Source organism: Bufo gargarizans, chromosome 2, assembly GCF_014858855.1.
Source record: "Bufo gargarizans isolate SCDJY-AF-19 chromosome 2, ASM1485885v1, whole genome shotgun sequence".
NCBI classification, from domain to species: Eukaryota; Metazoa; Chordata; class Amphibia; order Anura; family Bufonidae; genus Bufo; species Bufo gargarizans.
In genome coordinates, this window is record NC_058081.1 from 459,418,772 (window position 1) to 459,444,317 (window position 25,546).

General features: G+C 42.1%; 1 protein-coding gene across 1 annotated transcript in view; it reads left to right on the top strand.

Annotated features, from left to right (window-relative positions):
- Window positions 1-25,546, top strand: part of ATP10B (ATPase phospholipid transporting 10B (putative)) — a 483,468-nt gene that overhangs the window by 252,848 nt on the left and 205,074 nt on the right. Inside the window, exon 4 of the mRNA XM_044281032.1 lies at window positions 21,171-21,439. The gene's annotated coding sequence lies outside the window, so the exon portion shown is untranslated. The remainder of the gene's footprint in view (window positions 1-21,170; window positions 21,440-25,546) is intronic.

A 25,546-nucleotide genomic window follows, 5' to 3' on the forward strand; every position in this document is an offset into this window, starting at 1 on the left:
CACCTCACCATCGAGGCCTTCTGCAATTTCACTGATAAAGATATTAAACAATATGGGTCCCAGAACAGATCCCTGAGGTACCCCACTGGTAACAAGACCATGGTCTGAATATACTCCATTGACTACAACCCTCTGTTGTCTGTCCCTCAGCCACTGCCTAATCCATTCAACAATATGGGAGTCCAAGCTCAAAGACTGCAATTTATTGATAAGCCTTCTATGTGGGACAGTATCAAAAGCCTTACTAAAGTCTAGATAATCGATGTCTACTGCACCTCCGCCATCTATTATTTTAGTCACCCAATCAAAAAAAAATCTATAAGATTAGTTTGACATGATCTCCCTAAAGTAAACCCATGCTGTTTTTCTTCTTTCAATCCATGGGATTTTAGATGTTCCACAATCTTCTCCTTAAGTATGGTTTCCATTAATTTCCCCACTATTGAGGTCAGGCTTACTGGCCTATAGTTGCCCGATTCCTCCCTACTACCTTTCTTGTGAATGAGCACAACATTTGCTAATTTTACATTTCTTCTGGGATGACTCCTGTTACCAGTGATTGGTTAAATAAATCTGTTAATGGTTTTGCTAGTACACCGCTAAGCTCTTTTAATAGCTTTGGGTGTATCCCATCAGGCCCCTGTGACTTACTTGTATTAATTTTAGACAGCTGACTTTGAATCTCTTCCTCTGTAAAGACACATGCATCAAAACATTCATTAGTCTTCCTCCCTAACTAAGGTCCTTTTCCTTCATTTTCCTTTGTAAAAGCTGAACAGAAGTATTCATTGAGGCAGTCAGCTAGTTCTTTATCTTCTTCCATATACCTTCCTTCTTTTGTTTTTAATTTGGTAATTCCTTGTTTTTTAGTTTCCTTTTTTCATTTATATATCTGAAGAATGTCACCTTTTTTCACTGACTGAGCTAATTTCTCTTCTGCCTGTGCTTTAGAAGCTCTAATAACTTGCTTGACCTCTCTCTCCCTAATCTTACAAATTTCCCTGTCATCCTCTTTTTTTTTCTTTCTTTTTTTTTAATACTAAATGCTATCTTTTAGTTTTTAATGATTTTGGCCACTTTTGCTGAGTACCACAGTGGTCTCTTCCTATTTTGCTTTTACTGACTAGCCTGATGCAATTATCTGTTACCTTTAATAGTGCCACTTTTAAGTAGTCCCATTTCTCCTGGACTCCATTGAAACTGTTCCAATCTGATAGGGACTCATATACCACTAATCTAATTTTAGAAAAGTCAGTTTTTCTAAAATCTAAAACTTTTCTTTTTGTGTGGTCTGACTCAGTCACTGTACTTATAGTAAGCCACACTGACTGGTGATCACTAGATCCTAAGCTTTCACATACAGTAATATCAGATACCAAATATCCATTTGTGAATATTTAATAGATTCACTTTCTGCTCATCTCTTTGTACAACTTCTCCCTCATATCTTTGTAAAGGGCCAATGCTTTCAGGTTTAAACTTTTTACCATTCTTAGTTTTACTCTTTGGCAATGAGTATCTTTGCCTCCAGCTTGGCTGCTTTTATCTGTCTTTTGCATTTTATATTTTTCCTTATAGTTTTCAATGCTTCCTCACTACCTTCCTGTTTTAGTCATTTAAATGCTATTTTTGTCATATATTGCTCCCTTTACATTTCTATTTAACCAGAGCTTTTTCTTGTTCCTCATCCTTTTATTCCTATAAGTTACAGTATCTCACAAAAATGAGTACACCCTCACATATCTTTTCATGGGACAACACTGAAGATATGACACTTTGATACAATATAAAGTAGTCAGTGTATAGCTCGTATAACCATGTAAATTTGGTGTACCCTAAAAGTAACTCAACACACAGCCAGTCTAAACCTCTGGCAACAAAAGTGAGTACACCCCTAAGTAAAAATGACCAAATTGTCCCCAATTATAAATTTTTCCTCCCCGGTGTCATGTGGCTCATTAATGTCACAGGGCCTCTGGTGTTAATGGGGAGCAAGTGTGTGAAATTTGATGTTATCGCTTTCACACGCTCTCATACTGGTCACTGGAAGGTCATGGCAAAGAACTCTGAGGATCTGAAAAAAACTGAATTGTTACTCTACATAAAGATAAGATTGCTGAGTTGCAGCACAGTGGCCAAGATCATACAGCGGTTTAACAGGTTGAGGACAGGCCTCACCATGGTTGACCAAAGAAGTTGAGTGCACATGCTCAGCCTCATATCCAGAGGTTGTTTTTTTCAAAATAGACGTATAAGCGCTGCCAGCATTGCTGCAAAGGTTAAAGGGTTGGGGAGTAAGACCATACACTGCATCAAATTGGTCTGCATGGCTATCGTCCCAGAAGGAAACATCTACTAAAGATGAAGCACAAGAAAGCCTGCAAACAGTTTGCTGAAGACAAGTCCTGTGGTCTGATGAGACCAAGATAAACTTATTTGGTTCAGATGTTGTCAAGTGTGTGTGGCAGCAACCAGGTGAGTAATACAAAGACAATTGTATCTTGCCTACGGTCAATTGTGGTGGTGCGAGTGTCATGGTTTGGGACTGCACGAGTGCTGCCAGCTTTGATGAGCTACAGTTCATTGAGGGAACCATGAATGCCAATTTGTACTGTGACTTACTGAAGCAGAGCTTGATCCCCTGCCTTCGGAAACTGGACCGCAGGGCAGTATTCCAACATGATAATGAACCCAAACACACCTCCAAGATGACCACTTCCTTACTAAAGAAACTGAGCGTAAAGGTGCTGGACTGGCCAAGCATGTCTCCAGACCTTAATCCTATTGAGCATCTCTGGGACATCCTCAAACGGAAGGTGAAGGAGCGCAAGGTCTCTAACATCCACCAGCTCTGTGATGTCATGGAGGAGTGGGAAAGGATTCCAGTGGCAACCTGTGAAGCTCTAGTGAACTCCATGCCCAAGAGAGTTAAGGCAGTACTGGAAAATAATGGTGGCCCCGCAGTTTATTGGGCACAATTTGGCCATATTCACTTAGGTGTGTATTTACTTTTGTTGCCAGCGGTTTAGACATTAATGGATGTGTTGAGTTATTTTGAGGGCACACCAAGCTGTTCACTGACTACTGTACATTGTATCAAAATTTCAGATCTTCAGTGTTGTCCCATGAAAAGATATAATAAGATATTTACAAAAATGTGAGGGGAGTACTCATTTTTGTGAGATACTCTATATACCTTTCACAATTAGAGTTTAGGATGCTTTTAAAAATATCCTATTTTGTGGCTGCATTTTTATTTTTGAGGACATTGTCCCAGTTAGAGACTAATGATTTTGCTTCCTTTTTGGAAGTTCTGCATTTTTGTTCCTCGCTGAAGAAACAGTCTATTGTATTTGGATATGTTGTTCTGGCCAGCTTCACTCTTTAAAGGATATTCCTATAAATTATATTCGTGGCACATTGATTTACCGTATTTTTTCGCCTTCTAAGACACACCGGCCCATAAGACACATCTAGGTTTTAGAGGAGGACAATAAGAAAAAAATATTTTTCATTAGAACTCAGGTCAGACCACCAATCAGACCCCCAATATTAATCAGACCTTTGCTGACAGCCCCAGCAAGACCCGCAATGTTAATAAGACCCCAATAAGACCTCAGCTCAGACCCCCAATCGGACCTCAGCTCAGACCCCAATGTGAATGACCCCCCAAACAGACCTCAAAATAAAGCCTCATGTCTCTCATCAGCCCCATTGCCTCATATCAGCCGCCATGCCTCTCAACAGCCCCCATATCAGCCCCTATGCCTCTCATCCGCTCCCATATCAGCCCCCATGCCACAGAGAACATAAAATAAAAAAACACCTCTCCGACTTCAGATGCCACCACTCCTCAGCTCCAGCATGATTATCTTCCTCCTTCCGTTGGCCCTGCTGGGACCTGACGCCACAGCACAGCCGACAGCCAAGGACCTGAGTACAGAGTCTGCACCGCTTCCCGGTCCTCCGGTACTAATGAGCGCTTCCATAATGGAAGCGCTCATTAGTATTCACCCCATAAGATGCAGGGACATTTTCCTGCATCTTATGCCTTATGCCTTATGGCATAAATTTGCCTTATGGGGCCTAAAATACGGTAATATTTTATAAATGTGTGGTGAGAGTGCTAATCACTGGGATCTTCATTCAGATATCACTGGAAGGTAAAAGTGGCCACACACATTCCGTATATTTTCTTTTAGCTGACAGGTATGTCTCCCAACTCCCCCCATACGCGTACACACTTGGTTTTGCACAGTGTGTATGTGTTGCCAAATGGGGGAAAGTGATGAAAGCCACTGCCAGACACGTCTCGCTCATATAGAGAGATCCAAAAGGTTGGGCTAAAATAAATAAGTCAGCACGATCCCTCTCTCCCCTGACATAATCTGTCAGAGGAGAGTGGAAAGCGCCCCATACACATTAGGCCTTTAAAGGGGTTTTCTGGTTTGCATCAGCATGCTTTAACCCTAATATGCATTTTTGCGGGGCCGTAGGTTGGGCTGCCACACTTTTGCAGCAGCTTGATCTAAGCACTGCAGGAGTCTCTCATGTAGAGGAGAGCAGGAGCTCGGCAGCTGTGCTGTATTGGCCTGGAAGAGCTAATCCCAGCCGTTTAATCTCTTAGATGCTGTGGTCAATAACTGCTGCCGCATCTAAGAAGTTTCAGTGGGAGAGGGCCCCCTCTGTCTGCAATTGGCATCCTGTGAATGAGATTTCGGGGTGCCAATGCCTGTACACGGCAGCCGGGTGTCTTTAGTGCATGCCTGTCAGTCTGTGCCAGAGGCGCAGCCTTAAAGTGCCTGTGACTATCCTACTAATAGTATAATAATCTGTACTATGTTGGCAAAGTGTATTATAGAAAAGGTCAAAGGATTGCATGTCAAAATCCTCTTGTGGGACTAATAAATAGCAAAAAGAAATGTCAAGTAAAGTTTTTGTTAAAAATGCCACGTAGAAAAATACACCATTCTAAGTTGAAAAAAAAGAGTTGAAAAAATAAAATTTCCTCCACATATTTGGTATTGATGCATCCGTAATTTATCCTACACAGTGAATGCCATTAAAAAAAAGAAGCCAAAAAGCATATCCAGAATTGCATTTTTTTTTATTTGCCGCCAAAAAAACTGAACAAAGTGATCAGTGAGACCAATGAAAACTACAAGTTGTTCCACAAAAAGAAAGCTCTCACACAGATCCATAGAAAGAAAAATAAAACGTTTTTGGGCTTAGGATGCAGCGATGCAAACACATTCATTTCTTTTTTTTAAAAGAGATTTTATTTAGTAAAACTTAAAAAATAAAAATATATATATATATACATATATATATATACTTGGTATCACTGTAATCGTACAGATTCAAAGAATAAAGTTATCTTGTGAAAGGGCATCTGTCAGCAGATTTGTATCTATGAAACTGGCTGACCTGTTACATGTGCACTTGGCAGCTGAAGGCATCTGGGTTGGTCCCATGTTCATATGTGCCCGCATTGCTGAGAAAAATTATGTTTTAAGATATGCAAATGAGCCTCTAGGAGCAATGGGGGTTCTTGCCATTACACCTAGAGGCTCAGCTCTCTCTGCAACTGCCATGCCCTCTTCACTTTGACAAGTCCAGGTATTATAATGTTTTTACTGCCTGGCCCTATCAATCAAAGTGCAGAGGGTGCGGCAGTATCAGAGAGCTGAGCCTCTAGGTGTAACAGAAACTGACCTGTTGCTCCTAGATGCTCATTTGCATATATTAAAACATAATTTTTCTCAGCAATGCGGGCACATATGAAAATGGGACCAACACAGATGCCTTCAGCTGCCAAATGCACATGCAGCAGGTCAGGACAGATGCCCTTGAATTATGCCTCAAAATGTATGTTGCAAAATTTACAATGTAAAAACTGAATGGTAGTATTGCTGTTTTCTCCCTGCTCCCTCCCAGGAAGACTTAATTAAAGTTAATCAATGAGTGATGTGTACCCCAAAATGATGCCATTAAAACTACAACGTCTCGCAAAAAACAAGCTATATCAACGAAAAAATTGTTATAGTGCTTGGAACGTGAGGATGAAAAAATGATAAACATTGCTTGATCATTACAGTGGAAGACAGGATAGACACTAAGGGGTTTATGAAGGTTGTAATTTTATTATTTTATTTTTTACCTTTTATTGCTCCTATCTTCCAGTCTAGGCTGTGGTCACATGACCATGTCCATGCAGCTCTTTCTTGTTTCCAGTGATGTTATGTCCATGTAAAAGCAGCAACAGGGCAGTGATAGGGACAATGTCTGTGTAGCTAGCTGGGTGAGAAGAGCTTTAAACGAGCTGGGTTTTGTAGTGGTAGTGCTGAAGCTGTGGCAGAGAAAGGAGAAGTACATTATGGGTTTGGTTGGTTACAGTAACTGAAAGTGCTACATACAGGATGGAAACAAACCAGGGGGACTTGTTTACATGGTGAAAACAGGCAGGAGAGTCCAAATGGGAAAAAAAGCCTGTACATGAACTACCGTAAGCAGCTACATGAGAATATCTGTTAAAAAAGCATAAGTTCAGAAAAACACCTTTAGGGTCCATTCACACGTCCGTTTTTTCTTTCCTGATCTGTTCCGTTTTTTCAGGAACAGATCAGGACCAGATCTGGACCCATTCATTTTCAATGGGTCCTGGAAAAAATCGGACAGCACAATGTGTGCTGTCCGTTTCCGTTGTTCCGTTCCGCATGTCCGTTTAAATATAAAACATGTCCTATTCTTGTCCTGAAAAATCGGATCCTGGTACAATACAAAGTCAATGGATCCGCAAAAAACGGATGACATTCGGATGTCATTCCGTATGTCATCCGTTTTTTGCGGATTCCGTTCCTGGAAACACATAACCAATAATTATTTTATTTTTTTTATTTTTTATTTTTTTATTTTTTTTTCAAAGAAATCCAAACAACTTTATTTGATTATTGAAATGTATACATGTTTCCGTTTTTTGCGGATCCGCAAAAAACGGATGACATACGGATGACATACGGAAACATTTTCAGGAACAACGGATCCGCAAAAAACGGACCGTTTTTCAGGATGAAAAAAAACAGGACGTGTGAATGGACCCTAAGGGTGATCGACCCTGAGGTGAAGACCGTATGTGATGAGTAGAGTTATCCTTGAAATACTGCAGTACCTGGTCAACTGTTCTTATATGAATCAAGTAAAAAGTATTTTTTAATGTGCATTTACATTGGCTAGGTGGCAGTTATCCTCTAAATAGGCAGATCTTTAACAAAGAAAACTCATTTACTTTTCACCTGTAGTTCTAAAAGGTTAATAGCCTCCTTACACATTACAATAACTTGGTCTTAGACTGTATAACTCAGCGAAATAGAGGCTGTTGCAAAGAGTATGTGCAATAAGCCACATTTCCCAGTTCAAACGCAGCTAAATTACTGCATCAAGTCTTTTTTGTGGTTATTGCGCCTTATTGCTGTGCCACCTGATAGAATAGCAGACACAATGACGATTAAACCGCCTGTAAGTGCTATATTCATAAAGTTGATGATTTACCATAATAGCCAACAAAAAAAACATGTAAAGAAAGATATGTCTTGGCTAAAGAGAAAATTAAAATTGCAAGATTTTGAGACAGAGGCCTGTTCATGAGGCTGGGGAACATGCCTTTGTTCCCAAAACTTGCAGTAGGTGTGCAATCAGAGGGGCATCTAGCCCTTCTGCTGCCTGAGGCAAAAACGGAGTGTGCCACCCATGACAAATTTTCAACCTAACCCCTTCCCTCCAGCCCTACTGGTAAAGGCATACTTGGAAAACATTATATAGAGCACTAAAAACATACAGGGTAATACAGCGCAACATACCTATTACATCCATTGATGTCCCCACCCTCCAGTGATGTAGATGTTCCCTTTTCCTTATCTTCTCCATTCAGAGCAGACAGACATGATGATTTAATTCAGCCAACCTTTTGTCTCTGCAGAATTTGGCACACAGACATCTTAGTTTCCTACTTTTCCATCCGCCTTCCTACATCCTGCCACCACTACTAGTATGCCCACTGTACTGCAAAAATAATCCCCCTGAAAATACTAGTACCACACAGATAGTGCCCTTTCAATAATAACTGGCACACATTGCCCTAAAATATAACTGTGCCCAGCAAATACTGCCCCTGACACTTAAAGTGCCATGAACATAGTGTCCTCCAAAAATAATTGTGCAAGGCTGATACTGTGCCAGGGTGCCCCCCACTGTAACAGTCCTCCCAAAAGTAGTAATAAGTATTTGCCAGAGTGCACTATGTGGTAACAGTCCCCCCAATAGTAATAATGTCCAACCTTGAGCCCCAGAAGTAATAATGCCCCCATAGTGCCCCTACTAGTAATCACGTTTTCCGTAGTCCCTCAATAGTAAGAAAGCCCACCATAATACCCCCAGTAGTAATAACCCCCCCCCATATAATGTGTGCTGATTCAAATAATACTATTATAACGCTCAATACATCTCTCAGAACTCTCTGAAGAAGGCACTTTCCAGAGCCCTGATGCCCTTAGTTGAAAGATGTCCAAAATGAGGTCAGACATCAAGCAGACAGGAAGTCAGGTGGAAACCTTAGAGCAGAGATCAGCAACATTTGGCACTCCAGCTGCTGTGAAACCACAACTCCCAGCATGCAAACATGCTCGGCTGTTCTAACTCCCATAGAAGTGAATGAGCACTCTGGGAGTTGTAGCTTCAGAACACCTGAAGCAGTACGACTTCAACTAGAGTTATATCATTCCCATCTTAACCAGGGATTTCTACACTTGGATGACCAGTAAAATAGTAGTAGATTTTTTTTCGCATCCACGGCCTCCCAGATTCTTCTGGCAGGGAGAAAGTTTCACAAGTATTGTCACTCATCTTTGCGGATCTGTCACAACCAGACAGCTGAGAAGCTCTGACAGAAGCCTTTCAGAACCTCCTCCTTGAGTTTTCTTTGTTGTGCTGTTCAGTTCCTCATCTCGTTAGCCTCTCTCAGCTGTCATGTAGTTGGACTGATTGCTTCCCTTTAAATTCCTCCCCATAATGCATTACTGGGCGGCTTATACTTCATCCTGGAGTGTGTGTGCATGCTGATCCTGTTTCCCAGTCTGCTACAAAGTTAAGTGCTGTACATTTATCTGTTATTTTCTGTTTGCTGGATCCCAGGTGACCCTGACTCCCTCCGTGTCTGGTGTAGGGAGCCGGTGGTCGTGTCCCCTCACTATTGTAGGGTGTTCAGGGGTTATATAGTCGAGGTACGTGGATATGCAACCATCCACCTTTGGGATCTTTGCATAGGCTGAGCAGCCAGGGAAAGTGCTAGGTCTTGTGCAGGGGTCTCCCTTTGGTTCCTTAGCTTTGGATCCAGTAAGTCATATATGCATGTTGCTTTGTCTTGTTTCCTGTACACCGTCTGTGACAGGATCTGTGGCAGCTAAGATTACTATAGAACAAGCTCATAGGGCCCTCAAACCGAAGCCGGCCCCAAGCAACCCCCCCCCCCCCCATCCACGGATATCGTTTGTGGCCTATTTAGCTACCTGGACACGATATGGCTATTTTCATCGCTGCCAGGGACCACCTGTATCTTCAATTGCAAGAAGTCCGCTTGCAATTTTTCCAGGACTTAGTCCTCTCCAGCCTGAGGAACCGCAGAATCATAAAGCCGTTCACGGATCTGCTACACAGCAATAAATTCCTTTATGTTTACTCTGAATTTATTGAAATCGCCAATTTCAGTAAATGAATAATGACATTTGATATGCATATACACTACACTAGGACCGTTAGGGTTTATTGTGTAAAGTAATAATGAGAATAGTTGTTATTAATACAACACATATATAGAGTGTATACATTCACCAAATAAGGAATACAAATATAAATTATCTTGTTAACATTGTATTCATGCTAGACAATAAACATGAAAATAGACTGTGTAGCAAATTATCAATCTCAACATATTCCTTGTGGCTATAAGTTTGTCTCATTGAAAATCATTACCAACTAGTATGACAAAAGTATGGGGAAGGATATAAAGGGGGAATATTAATCACCAATATTATGCGAATATCGGTAATTAATATTCATAAATAGGAGGAGCCGTCTAGTGATGACTCCGCCTATTTATGCCTTTATATAATAAATACACTATACCTTCGCTATGCTTTACACTAATCGCTACACTAGCTGCATACGCCTTACTGTACTAACTATCGCCAATAACTACACATTACACAGATAGGTACAAGTAACACAGTATTTATTACTACAATACACTACGCACACAATACACTAACAATACAGCACTAAATATACAGTACTCAACTACACGTTCCCAAATTCCACCCACAAACTAACTATAGAATACACACATACAAGTAATATTACAATAACCCACCCGTCTGCACTGTCCCTACGGGGTACACCGAGGGTTAACGGTGGTCTTACAGGGGTGTAAGCCGACCACAAACACAAAGGATTATAATATCAGAACTGGACAGCAATGCAGGGGATAAATACCCTGCAAGTGTACAGTGAGGGGGGGGGGGGTGGCAGGGTTTAAGGAGGGGTTACAACCAGGGATTAATCAGGGTAGGAAAAGGGTAAACCAGTGGGGGGGATAATCGTAATCTAATTATATGCTATATCTATATATATATATATTTATAGATCAATGGTTATAAATATATATACATATAGACGTACACACTACAATACAAATCTAGCTACAACAGACAATTCCCAATTCCACCCCACACTCTAGCTGTACATACATTCCTTAGCAGCCCACCCCAAAACGCACACTCAGCAGCTACTGGAGTAAGCAGGCAGCAGTGAAGGGATAGGCAGGGAAGGGGTGAATATGGTTGGCACTGCAAGGGCAGAGGTACAATGCCATCCCAGCGTATACTCAGCCATCTCCAGGGGCAAATGGGCCTCTCTTCCTTCAGGCAGCAGTCCTCATGTGTCTCTGGTTCTAGTCTGGTTGCAAGAGCCCTGTTCCTGGTTTCAGGCTCCTATATCAGCCTCAGAAACCGCTCACCTCCCCCCTCCTCAGGGATGTGACATCATGGTGTGACTGTGACGTATGCATGCCAGTTGGCCCCCTGAGGCTAGCAGCACCACACGCCCAGCCATGTCACAAACACAAGGTGGGGCCGCATAGTAAATAGGCTGATCAACTCAACAAAGTGCCTCAAATCAATTGATCCCTTAGCCTTTGAAGTCACCAGCCACCTGGAGACATATCCACCCCCCTGCAGGAACTGGCTGAACACCGGGGAAATTTAAGTGTGTATATATATATATATATATATATATATATATATGTATATAGATACTTGGGGCGCATCTATATACATATATATACTCATTATAAACCTGGGGGCATACATGGGCAGTTATAGGCCCTATATATATATATATATATATATATATATATATATATATATATATATATATACACACACACACACACACCTGGGGGAGAGCCATGGCAGATACACATATATGTCCTCCTGATAATATATATATACACATATATAAGGGGCATAATGTATTCTAAAGGGGATTATAGATATATATATGTTATAAGGGGCCACAGCCATATATATATTATAAGGGGCACGGCCTAAAGGAGGCACATATTTCCCACAGGGGCCACCATGAGCCCCTGGGGATCACCATGGGCAGACGTGCGCAGATGCTGGGCACATCTGCGCACATCGTCCCATGATGCTGTGGTTAATATATGCACATATATACCATACATGCCCGCACGTGTTTGCAGGCATGCATGGATATATATGCATACGTCTCAACCCTTCCTCAACAAAGGAAAATAAAGGGATATATAGGAGGGGAAGAGGGGGGTGGAAGGAGAAGACATCAATGAAGGATGTTAATACAAAGGGACCAGACCTAAAGATACTGTGAGAGATCCTGAGAGCTTCTAAAACTCATCATGCTCCTAGCAAGTCATTAAACTCCGGCGAGTCCAAAAACTGGAGTAAGGGGTCACAACTATGTGCAAAGGAGTCAGATCTTTCTTGCTCATTTGCTATCAACTCTTCCGTGTGCAATATAAATCTTAACTCTCTTGTCCATTCAAGCAATGTGGGTGGAGAACTGGACTTCCAATGTCTGGGGATAACCATCCTCGCAGCTGACTGGAAATGTCGCAGAACCCCTTTCTTGACCTGGGCAAGAGAGCCAGGAATTAGGTATAGTAGAGCAAGTTGTGGGGTGTTAGGGGTCGTCCTGTTTGAGTATTTGGCATAGATCTGCAAGATTCGTTCCCAGAACGAGTGGATTTTCAGACAGCTACACCAAATATGTAACAAAGAACCCCTATCATTCTCGCATCTCCAGCACTTTTCTGAAACCGTAGGGAACATCAGATTTAATTTAGTAGGACAGTAATACCACCTCAAGAGAATTTTGGAGTTCTTTTCTTTGACCTGCGACGCCAGTGATATTCCATGGGAGAACGTACACGTCTTCTCCATCTCCTCGTCTGTGAACCAGACCTGCAAATCAGATCCCCATCTATCGAAAAATGGTGCCCTCTCTCCACTGTGTAGATCAAGGGGCACTCGGTATAGTGTGGACAAAGTACCTTCAATTGTGCCTTGTTGAAGATATAACCTATCAAAACCTGTCAGTGGGTTTACTGTTCCTCTGGAAAATGTGGTTCCAAAAAAGGAGTTTAATTGAGCGTATCCCAGCCAGGAAGTCATGCTGAATGCGGTGCTCTGGCATAAATTCTCAAATGAGGATAGTGTCCCCGCTGACAGAACATCCCTGATTCTCAGTAATTCATTGTGTGTGGTCTTAATGAGAGAGGAGGATGGGGTCATGCCCCGAGTAAACGCTGGATTCCCATGAAGTGGGGTCATGGGTCCTGGTCTGAAGGCAATTTGGGATTTAATGATCCATTCCTCCCAGACCGCAAGGACATGTCTTATAAGAAATGGGCAGTCTTCCTGAGAGGGTCTATCGGTTATATTTAGCCAGGGTATTTCTTGAAGGGAGAGAGGCGACAAAGATTGTTCCAAAGTGACCCAAAGCTTCTTTAAACCTTTGTCTCCAATCTAAAAGTCTAGTAAGTACCGCCGCTTCATGATATAGGCGAATATCCGGTAGTCCAAACCCCCCTAGGGATTTATGCTTGATCAGGACCCTTTTATTCAATCTAGGTTTACTGGTATGCCAAATGAACCTGCTGAGAGCCTTTTGGATCTCTAGGAAATTTTAGGTAAGTGAATAGGTATGGTTTAGGAAAAGGTATAAAAACCTTGGCAAGATATCCTTTTTGACAGTATTCATACGGCCGAACCATGAGAGGTGTTTAAGTTTGTTTGTCTGTAGTTCATCAAGAGTTCTTAAGAAATTCCTTTATAAGTGGCTATACCTGTTTGGTCTCCAGACCATGATGAATGGGAAACGAATCAATATCAGGACAGAACAGATACAGATTTATTTTGTTCAATAACTCAGTGGCTATGCAAAATTACAAGAAGTTACAAAAGTATTCACATCTTGGTGCTGGTTTGAAAACTGTAGAATATTTTTCGTGGGACAACCCCTTTAATTTGGTTCCAGAACTAACTATATCTAGGTGGGCCCTGACTGTTAATAAAAGGAAGGTTTTGGGTCATTACTGAAAGAGTGAATGAAGAGAATATACAATACAGATGCATACCCCTGTTTTTCTATCTTGACTTTTGTTGTACTTGTACAGTAAACTATAAAGGCATGAGGTGGCAAAGCTGTAATTGGTAAAATGGCAGCTCCTAGGCATTAGTGTAATATGCATGTTAAATGGAACTCTGGAGTTCTGCTTGTGAGATGTCTGTATTTCTCTATGGGATCTGGGAAATCTAGCAGCATAGATCAATTCCTAATTACAGTACCTATTAGGGATCGACCAATTATCGGTTTTACCGATAATATCGGCCGATATTCAGGATTTTGAAAGTTATCGGCATCTATTTTGCCGATATTCCGATAACAAATCGGGAACATGGATCATGCTGCTGTCAGCGCGATCCGTGCTCCCTCAGCAGCACAGGGGAGAAGGAAGCAGTGTCTCCCTCCCTTGTGCCGCTGCCACCACTGAGAGGAGGGAGGACAAGAGGAGGGGCGGGGCTGTGGCCACTGAGCCACCAATGAAGATAACTAGCTCATTCATTAATTCCGGAGCTGGCTGCAGAATCACATAGCCGGCTCCGGCCTCCTGTATATGAATTAATGAGATAACTCTCTCATTAATTCATATACAGGAGGCCGGAGCTGGCTGCAGAATCACTTAGCCGGCTCCCGACCTCTATGACAAGTAGCTGCGATCTGCGGCACCTGAGGGGTTAACTGCCGCTGATCGCAGCTACCGCTCATAGAGGTTGGGAGCCAGCTATGTGATTCTGCAGCCAGCTCCCGACTCCTGTATATGAATTTATGAGATGGCCATCTTCATTGGTGGCGCAGTGCGCCCCCCAACCCCAGTATTAAAAACATTGGTGGCATAGTGTGCCCCCCCCCCACGCCCTACAGTATTAATCATTGGTGGCAGTTGCCACAGGATCCTCTCTCCCCCTCCTCCTCAGTGGCAGTTCCCATCGGAGCCCCAGCAGTGTAAGCCTGGGGCTCCAATCTGTTACCTTGGCAGCCAGGACGCTATTGAAGCCCTGGCTGCCATAGTCGGCTCCCTGCACAGAGCAGCAGGGAGAGTGTGAAGTCCTATTCACCCTGATAGATCTCTATCAGGGTGAATAGGACAAGGGTTCTAGCCCCCATGGGGGCTAAAAGTTAGTAAAAAAAAAAAAAAGTTTAAATAAAACAAAAACACCTAAATATTAATTATAAATGAAAAAGAAATATTAACAAAAAATAAATACACATTAACAATAAACATATTCATTTTCAGAAGATTTGTGTAGGATTTTTATTTTTTTTTAAATGAAAATTCACATAATATCGGTATAAATTATCGGCTATCGGCCTGAAAGTTCCCAGATTATAGGTATCGGTTCTAAAAAAATCTATATCGGTCGATCCCTAGTACCTATTGCCATGTAACATTAAATAGTAATATAATTATACAATTTACACAGTAACAATACATACTACATAGCAATATTTCACATAATGGTGATGTAGAGCTATCTCCTATCAGTGGTATTGGGCAGCTCTAGTGAACCCCTTTCCAAATAACTCTCCGTAAACCCAGATATATGGTATATAAAAGTGAGGTTTTATTATAGGAATACTTGAATCACTTTCCAAATGTAAAAAATGGGTTGAGTAGAAATTGGGTAATTTGTGCCCTACTATCAGGACTGACGGGTCCTCTAGATGTGTGCCACTTCTTTTTAAGTAACTTTGAACTTTGGTTCTTCTGGTTTTTTTCTATGGTAAAAATGCTCATTTATTTTAACAAAAAAATAGATCTTGTATAACTCAGTGATGCTTTGGATTTCAGTATGGTCTGATTGTGGGATATAAGTGTTGTGCTACTATCCTATTATCCTCCAGAAGTAAATTGAAGCTGGGCTGTAGTACACTAGCGTGGCCACTGTATGGAGTCTCCTGTTCCCAACTCCGTCCACAGTTATGTGAAAGCTGCCACAAACAGCTAATCAGTGGGGGTGCCAGGTTTTGGATCCTCTACAAGCTAGTATTCATAACCTATCTGGTGGATAGAACATCTCTTTAAGTGGAAAACCCTATAGTGTTATACATTCCATTGCTAGGATCCTCTCATTGTTGTGAGCCAAACTCATTGCATCATATTTTATTATTTATTTATTTAATGCCCTTATATAGCGGTACTATAGTCCGCAGCACTTTACAGACATTAGCATCAAGCTGTCCCCTATGGCGCTCACAATCTAAGTTCCTTATCAGCATGTCTTTGGAGTGTGGGAGTACCAGGAGGAATCCCTCACAAACACACGGGTAGAACATACAAATTCCATGCTGATGTCTTTTGTCAGATTTGAACCTAAGACCCAGCGCTGCTAGGCACCAGTGCTAACCAGGTGAGCGAAGCTGGCCCCCCTTCAATCAGCACAAACAAAAACTCCAGTGTGTTTCTTTAGTGCTACGTTTGTGCTGTTTTGTGCCGCAAAAATTAACATTTGTGCTGCTTTTATTTTAAAGATAATAGCAACTGTTTGTTTCAACATGATGACATCACCAGCCCCCCTACAACAGCAAAAAGACATGAAACTTGCTGGATGGTTAGTGCTACGTTTGTGCTGGTTTGTGCCGTTTAAATCTCCATTCTGCCTCATTTCGTTTTCGAGTTATTAACCATTTATTGAAAGGTCACCAAAGGTCACCTAGCCCCCCATCACAGCCAAAAGACACGAAACTGGGCTGGTTGGTTAGTGCTACGTTTGTGCTGGTTTGTACTGTAGAAATTAACATTTGTGCTGGTTTTATTTGTAAGATAATAGAGAAACTGGGCTGGTTGGTTAGTGCTGCATTTGTGCTGTAAAAATGATCATTTGTGCTGCTTAATTTTATGAACTCCATTAGCAGGGCTGAAGCAGACTGACTTTACACAGGTAGTAAGACAAGTTAATGTGGACTGGCATCACTTGAAGTAAGAATGATTATAGCTACAGCCAAAAAAAAAAATACTAACTATCAAGAAGTAGAATAGTAACATGTGTCTCAAACATTTTTATTCTTCAAATCATTTTACAAACTAAAGATCATAAAGTTTTCATGAAAATCAATGACAAATAAAGAGATATCCATTATTAAAGGGTTTCTACCACTTCGGTTGCACATATTTAGCTGTCAGACACTAGCGATCCGCTAGTGTCTGCTCTGCCCAACCATCCTAATATAATTGCTTTTGGGGCAGCCGTTTTGCTAAAAAAAGAACTTTTATTAATATGCTAATGAGCCTCTAGGTGCTATGGGGGCGTCATTAGCACCTAGAGGCTCCGTCTACCTTCAGAAACTGCCGCCGCCCAGCGCGTCCCTCCAGCCCGCCCATCTCCTCCTGAATGCGATCCTCCTTGTGAGCGTATGTATTCTGCGCATGCGCAGTGAATGCCTGACCGCTTCCTTGCTCAGACATCTCCACTGCGCCTGCGCGATGACGCCATAGTGCTCCGAGGAACAGGCGCAGTGGAGATGTCTGAGCAGGGAAGCTGTCAGACATTCACTGCGCATGCGCCGAATACAGGCGCTCACAAGGAGGATCGCATTCAGGAGGAGATGGGCGGGCTGGAGGGACGCGCTGGGCGGCGGCAGTTTCTGAAGGTAGACAGAGCCTCTAGGTGCTAATGACGCCCCCATAGCACCTAGAGGCTCATTAGCATATTAATAAAAGTTCTTTTTTTAGCAAAACGGCTGCCCCAAAAGCAATTATATTAGGATGGTTGGGCAGAGCAGACACTAGCGGATCGCTAGTGTCTGACAGCTAAATATGTGCAACCGAAGTGGTAGAAACCCTTTAAGTTCTGATTTTTTCGCAGTCTTCATTAAACGGTAACTGCACTTGTCCATGGGAAGTGCATAAAAAAGTAGATTATCTCAAGCTAAAACCTTTGCTACCTACGCTTAACAAATAGTAACTTGGAACTACAAGCAGCTAATAATACAAAATCATCAGCACTCCATACAGTGTACAGACCTTGAGTAAGAGGTTGGTGCTTGAAGTGACAACATCGATGGCGCTGTGCAGGCCCGTCGCTACCCAACAGGCAAAACAAGCAATTGCTTGGGGCCCCGAGCTGGCCACAGATCTCCCCCCTAAACAGTGCCATCCACAGATCCCTCCTCCCCTAAACAGTGCCATCCACAGATCCCTCCTCCCCTAAACAGTGCCATCCACAGATCTCTCCTCCCCTAAACAGTGCCATCCACAGATCTCCCCTCCCCTAAACAGTGCCATCCACAGATCTCCCCCCTAAACAGTGCCATCCACAGATCCCTCCTCCCCTAAACAGTGCCATCCACAGATCCCCCTACAGTGCCATCCACAGATCCCCCCTCCCCTAAACAGTGCCATCCACAGATCTCCCCCCTAAACAGTGCCATCCACAGATCCCCCCTAAACAGTGCCATCCACAGATCCCCCTACCCTAAACAGTGCCATCATGGCACTGCTTAGGGAAGGGGGGATCTGTGGAAGGCACTGTTTAGGGGGGATCAGTGGATGGCATTGTTTAGGGGGATCTGTGGATGGCACTGTTTAGAGGGGAGATCTGTGGGTGGCACTGTTTAGGGGAGGGGGATCTGTGGATGGCACTGTTTAGGGGAGGAGGGATCTGTGGATGGCACTGTTTAGGGGGGAGATCTGTGGATGGCACTGTTTAGGGGGGAGATCTGTGGATGGCACTGTTTAGGGGAGGGGAGATCTGTGGATGGCACTGTTTAGGGGAGGAGGGATCTGTGGATGGCACTGTTTAGGGGAGGGGGGGATCTGTGGATGGCACTGTTTAGGGGAGGGGGGGATCTGTGGATGGCACTGTTTAGGGGGGAGATCTGTGGATGGCACTGTTTAAGGGAGGAGGGATCTGTGGATGGCACTGTTTAGAGGAGGAGGGATCTGTGGATGGCTTTGTTTAGGGGAGGGGGGATCTGTGGATGGCACTGTTTAGGGGGATCTGTGGATGGCACTGTTTAGGGGGGAGATCTGTGGATGGCACTGTTTAGGGGGATCTGTGGATGGCACTGTTTAGGGGGGAGATCTGTGGATGGCACTGTTTAGGGGGGATCTGTGGATGGCACTGTTTAGGGGGGAGATCTGTGGATGGCACTGTTTAGGGGGGATCTGTGGATGGCACTGTTTAGGGAGGGGAATCTGTGGATGGCACTGTTCAAATTTCATGCACATTAAATGCAACAGCAGTATTTGCACTGTAAACCTCCTTTTTTATTTATATAAAGTGTGGGTGAACTTAAACTGTATGGCTATACTGTGGTTCCTGTAGGCTTTGCGTGCGTAAGGTGTGGAGGGGGGGGCCTCCATGTCTATTTTGCTTGGGGCCCCCAAATTCCTTCAAACGGCCCTGGCGCTGTGTCCGTCAAACAGCCAACATTTGGGGGCCATACAGGGTCCCTTCTTCTGGGCGACATAGTGACCGTCACTATGTTGGCCAAAAGAAGGGACCCTGCATGGCCCCCAAATGTTGGCTGTTTGATGTATGTGTCAAATAAAAAGTGCTTTACTTCTGGCACATATTGTCCAGTGCTGGTGTCTTCTATTGTGGACTACAAGCAGCTACCTCTTGTGTACAGAACAGTATGGGGGCAGATCTTGGTATGTGAATTTACCACTGCCATACCATTTGTCAAATCATCATATTTTTCCCATGCGTAATCAGACCTTTTACAGTAGGCTATGTAATGGCCTAGAGAGCTTCTGGTAGCTGGTTGGAAAAATGCAACAACAGCTCTTAAAGTGAACCTGTTCTCATTTAATTCAAGGTAGGCTCGAAATTCAGAGAGTTCTGCTTCAAGAAATCTTTCTTGTGAACCTCTGCTTCGTGTCTCACAAGCTGCCCAGAGTCCTATGTCAGTGTCAATCCAAAGGTGCTGTCCTGTTTTTAAGGTGTGTCCTACTGTACCATTACAAAGAACATTTCCAGAAACTGAAGGGTCAAAAAACTGCATTTCCATGGGTGTATGTTGCACATCATGGATGCGTGACAGGCATTTTGAAGGTGGTAAGTTAATGTGTTTGTTGACTGCATCTTGTAGAGCTGAAACTCCTCTGGATTTTAATGTGTCTTGGTCAACTGATACACATGCAATATTTCTTGATGCTCCAACATGTCGTGAACATGTTTCTGAAGAACATTTGCTCTCAGCCACTATACTGGGCAATGTTAAGAACACATTTGAAGTTATTGATGATATGTTGCACTCAGCTTTAACCAGCTGGAGTCCTGCTTTTATTTGTTCTGCTCCAAATATGTCCCTTAGGATTTCACCTCTCAGCATGTAAATTTCTTTTTGTACACCTTTTTCCGCCATGGCTTTCACAAGCTGAAAACATTCTACATTGCTTATTTCTTGAGTCACATAATTACTGTAGGATGTGCTGTCACAAAAGGCACTGACAAAATGCATCAAATGCACCTGTGTTTGTGACTCTCACTGTGTGTCCGCACACCTTTACAGGTCTCTGATGTTGCCATTCCTTATTAAACCTATTTTTGCCTTTTTCATTGAGACTGATGTGTCTGCATGCTATAATCATTCTTACTTCAAGTGATGCCAGTCCACAGTAACTTGTCTTACTACCTGTGTAAAGTCAGTCTGCTTCAGCCCTGCTAATGGAGTTCATAAAATTAAGCAGCACAAATGATCATTTTTACAGCACAAATGCAGCACTAACCAACCAGCCCGGTTTTATTATCTTACAAAAAAAACCAGCACAAATGTTAATTTCTACAGTACAAACCAGCACAAACGTAGCACTAACCAACCAGCCCAGTTTCGTGTCTTTTGGCTGTGATGGGGGGCTAGGTGACCTTTGGTGACCTTTCAATAAATGGTTAATAACTTGAAAACGAAATGAGGTAGAATGGAGATTTAAATGGCACAAACCAGCACAAACGTAGCACTACCCATCCAGCAAGTTTCATGTCTTTTTGCTGTTGTAGGGGGGCTGGTGATGTCATCATGTTGAAACAAACAGTTGCTATTATCTTTAAAATAAAAGCAGCACAAATGTTAATTTTTGCGGCACAAAACAGCACAAACGTAGCACTAAAGAAACACACTGGAGTTTTTGTTTGTGCTGATTGAAGAGGGGCCAGCTTCGCTCACCTGTGCTAACCACTGATCCACCGTGCTGCCATAGTAATTTGTGATGCTGTGAGTTCCAGCCCAACCTTGGCTTTGCTGTTTTCACAGCATCATTTGAGTGGGAGAGAAGACCTACAAGCAGCCTTAAACTCACAGCATCTTAGATCACTGTGATGCAATGAGCTTGGTCAACAGGGAATAAACCCATCACATAGCCAGTTTATCCCAGAGAACATGGCCATGTTAAAGCAAGCTTGTTGTATGCTGTGAACAATTTTACAGGTTCTCAGTTTATTAACCTATACACTGCAAAACTGAAATTACTGAAAATAGTAACAAAAATATTTTATTTTATTTCTGTCTTATTTCAGAATGAATTATTTTTGGAAGATCTTGGCCTAATGTGGGAGGATGTAACAATCATAACACTTCCTTTACATGATTAGTATGACAAATTCTCTTCAAGGAATTGTGGGCTATTTGTTTTGGACCATTTGACTCTGAAATAATTTGAAGGCAATTTTTCAGTTTTACAAGTACACTGCAGACAACAATGAAGTCATAGGTTCAAGTCTTACTAATTTGTACAGTTCTGAAGGTGGATCACATCAATTTTCATTTTAACCCCAAGGTCATTCTGGTAAGTTAGCTCTTTTTTTTTTTAAATTAACCCCAACTATGTATATGTATCAGTTATGTAGAGTTTTACTGTAATTGGACTGTAATTGGATTTTTGTGGCATTGACTGTATGCTTTTGCTATGGCCATAGTGTTGTTGCATATATGCAGTAAGAGGGCCAACTGAAAACAAAGTTAAATGAAAGGACAATTTTACCTTTGGCACCACTTACAACTTCTGACATATCTATAGAAGCGATCAGCAACCTTCGACTACGACACCCAGCATGCACACTTGCTTGGCTGTTCTCAGATCTCTCTTAGAAGTGAATGGAGCATGCTAGGAGTTGTAGTTTCACCACAGCTGGAGTGCCGGACGTTGACGACTCTTGGTTTGTAGCAACAGAAGTTAAGCATAGTGCTAGAGATGAGCGAACTAGGCAAGTTTCATTTGAAGTTTGCTGAATTTTTATTTTATTTTTTATTCGGTTTGGGCACAAATCAAAAGAGAGAGCCTAGTGCAGAAATGTGTGTTTCTCAACAATATCTACAATTTATATGCATTGCCTAAGGGGTACACTTTTTCATTATGGAGAGCCCATGGTACGCCAAGTACGCTTGCGCAGTATTGTAGACCAGGTGATGCACCTGTTACACTGAGTACATGTGCACAGTAAAGTAGGACAGGCGATGCCCCTCTGGGTTGCTGGGAAATATATTCAAAACCTTTCCTAAACCTATCAGACACTAGCAGATGTTAGACATAATAATTTGCATATATTTTACCCAGAAATCCAGAGGAACATTATCTAGCCTACAGTAATTTTCACGTGTATCAACTAGTCTCCAAAATAGAAATAGTACCCACCCAGAGGCATGCAAGTAGATATGTTGTTTTCATCTGCTTTGTCCTGAAAGAACTACTTGCAGATGTGATACTGACTTTATTACTTTTATTCCTTTGCTACATAAGCATGTTTAACCCCTTAGCGACCAAGCCTGTTTGGGCCTTAATGACCAAGCTAGATTTTGGAAATCTGGCATGTGTCACTTTAGCAGAGAATAACTTCGTAAATGTTTTGCACATCAAAGTAATTGTTTTCTTGTCACATATTGTACTTAGGTGGTAAAATTTTACCGATACAATATGCGTATCTTTATTAAAAAATCTAAAAAATAAAAATCTATGCAAATTTGTAAAAATTGCCACATTTTCCTATTTGAAACTGCAATATTTCACATACATAAATACTTTTCAATATTTATCAGAAATATATTTCCACATCTTTATTTTTGGCTGCACTTTTTTTTTTTTTTTTTAAGGAGACTTGAAGTACTTGTAAAACTGAATAATATAACCTCCCCAAATGTGACCCCATTTTGAAAACTATCCCCCTTAATATATTTATCTATGGGTGTAATGAGTTTTTGACCACCTTTAAAGAAATGAATGCTAAGAAGGTGAAAAACAAATATTTTTTTATTTTTTACACAAAAGTGTCAATTTAAAGACTGTTTATTTTTCTACAGAGCACACACAAATGAAGTACACCCCAAAATGTACCACCTCATTTCTTTTGTCTTCAGAAATATCCCCATTGTGGTCCTAATCTTATGTCTTGACACACGGCAGGGCCTTTCAGATAATAAACTGAAAATGGTTCAGGCCCCATTGCACACATGTAATGGCTTTGAGCTGCAAAATGATAGAAAACCCTTAAAAATGTCCCCATTTTAAAAACTAGATCCCTTAAAGCATGCATCTAGTGGTGTAGTGAGCATGCTGAGTGCAAAATAATACAATGAAATAATTAGTATATATGGTTTTATTCAAGTTGTTTAGATGGGTATCCGCCACATTCTAATCTTTGTGCCGCACACAGATAATAAGTGAAGCTGTGTACTTATAAGGGAGGCAGATTTCAAAAAATGCATTTGCCTGTGCATATGACTATTTCTCGCCAACAAAGCAGTTGTCTGGCATTTCTGTCATTCTGATGCTGTTGTGAGCAGCGTTCTGGTCTGACATATTACTTATTGCAGAAAAAAATAAATATGAACTGTAGTGAAAAGCAACATGTCTCTAACTATGTTGCAAATTCCAGTTTGTTTACAAGATACAAGAACGCCGATAGGGCTGTAATGACAAGCTGGCATTCAAGGACATTGACTGGTCGTACAGCATCTCTTTAGCCTCATCAATCCCTATATGAGAGACTAACGTGCTAAATGACACAGTGCACCATAACAGGCCCCTGCCTGGCAAGGTAGAAACCGCTATGCACACAATCACCCAGTCACCTACAGAATATATAAAAATACAGTGTCCAGAACCATCTGTAGGAACAGTAATAGATCACTAATTCACAAAATTATGTCAATATTTCTAGACGTGTTGTGCGGTGTCCACAAAAAAAATTCTTGATAAAGCCCTTAGTGTACTGGTGAGGACCAACTCAATCATTAGAGATCCTCCAAATAAAAAAATATATCATTCCAATATCATGATACACTAATGTAGATGGAATTAACAGCTTTGTGTGGCAGGACATAGTCATTAAAAAATGAAATAATGAAAACAAATCAGAAAAGGTAAAATTTGTTCCAATGTCTGAATTTTTTTTTTTAGCTCCACAACCCATCCCAAAGGGATCCCTCCCTCCCTAGAAAGCCTTAAACTAAACAGAAAATGAGAATAAATTGACTTCCTGAATAGACCCCTCCCCCCTCACACCAACCCTTTTTAGTATTAAATAAAATGAATAATTAGCAACCGTATGGTATGTCTCAAAACAGGGGTAATTGCAGAGACACTTGTGGGGGTCCACCGTCTTGTATAAATAGAAGTGGGATTTTGTACAGCAAATTGTGTGGCGTACAGATTAGTCTGCTGCACAATTCATTCCAGGACTTTATCGTCCACAAATAAATGAAAATAATCATAAGGGATAAAATTGGTGATGTCCACATTGGGGGGGGGGGGGGGATTATGAAGCGGGAACCCACGTAGTAGAAGGGACGGGACCGCTGGGTGGTGAATGCGATGAGGTGGCGACTTCTACCACCATAGGGTTATGAGGTTTGGGGAAGGAAGCGGAACTAGAGTCCCTGTTTCGGAAAATATTATTTGAAGCAGTGTCTGATTCAGAGTTTTCAGGGCATAGAAATTCATATGCCTGCTCTGCGCTATTTCATCTTTGAGACATTTTATTTACTAAAAAGCTCAGAAAGAAATAAAATTATATCTATCCCACCCTAAAAATTAAAAGTAAGTGTTCGCTAGCGTCAGTGCATCCACTGACTGACAATTATACACGGACCCCAACAGATGCCCACTGACAGACTATAGATGGACAGTGACAGGTGGCCTCTGACCGCCAGTAACAGACAGTGACAGATGGCCTTTGACTACCAGTAACAGACGGACACACAGTACCTAACCTCCCTAACAGATGCCTAATGACGGACACCACTGGCCAACTGTAACAGGCGCTTAGTGACGGACACTCATTACCCACCAGTTACGGACGGACAGTTTATCAATTGATTTTTCTTTTTTTTTTTCCACAGTAAATCGCACAGCCAAGACAGAAGTCTGATCTCTCTCTCTCTCTCCTCACAGAACAACTGCATTGTGGGGAGAGATGAGCACAGCCCATGTCCTGACTGACTATTGTAGGCTAGACAATGCAAATTATCATGTGTAACATCTGCCGGCATCAGATAGGTTTAGGAAAGCTAATTTATATATCTTTCCCAGAAACCCAGACAGACATTGCCTGGTCTACAATACTGCGTCCACGTACTCAGCATACCAGACTACAATACTAAGCACATGTGCTTGGCTACTTGGCATATTAAGGGTATAGCCTGGTCTACAATACTGTGCATTCACTCGGCGTACCATGGACTCTCCATAATGAAAAAGAGTACCCCTTAGGCTACTTTCACACTAGCGTTCGGGTGTCCGCTTGTGAGCTCCGTTTGAAGGGGCTCACAAGCGGTCCCGAACACATCCGTCCAGCACTAATGCATTCTGAGTGGACGCGGATCCGCTCAGAATGCATCAGTCTGGCGGCGTTCAGCCTCCACTCCGCCTGGCCGTGCGGAGGCGTGCGGATCCGTCCAG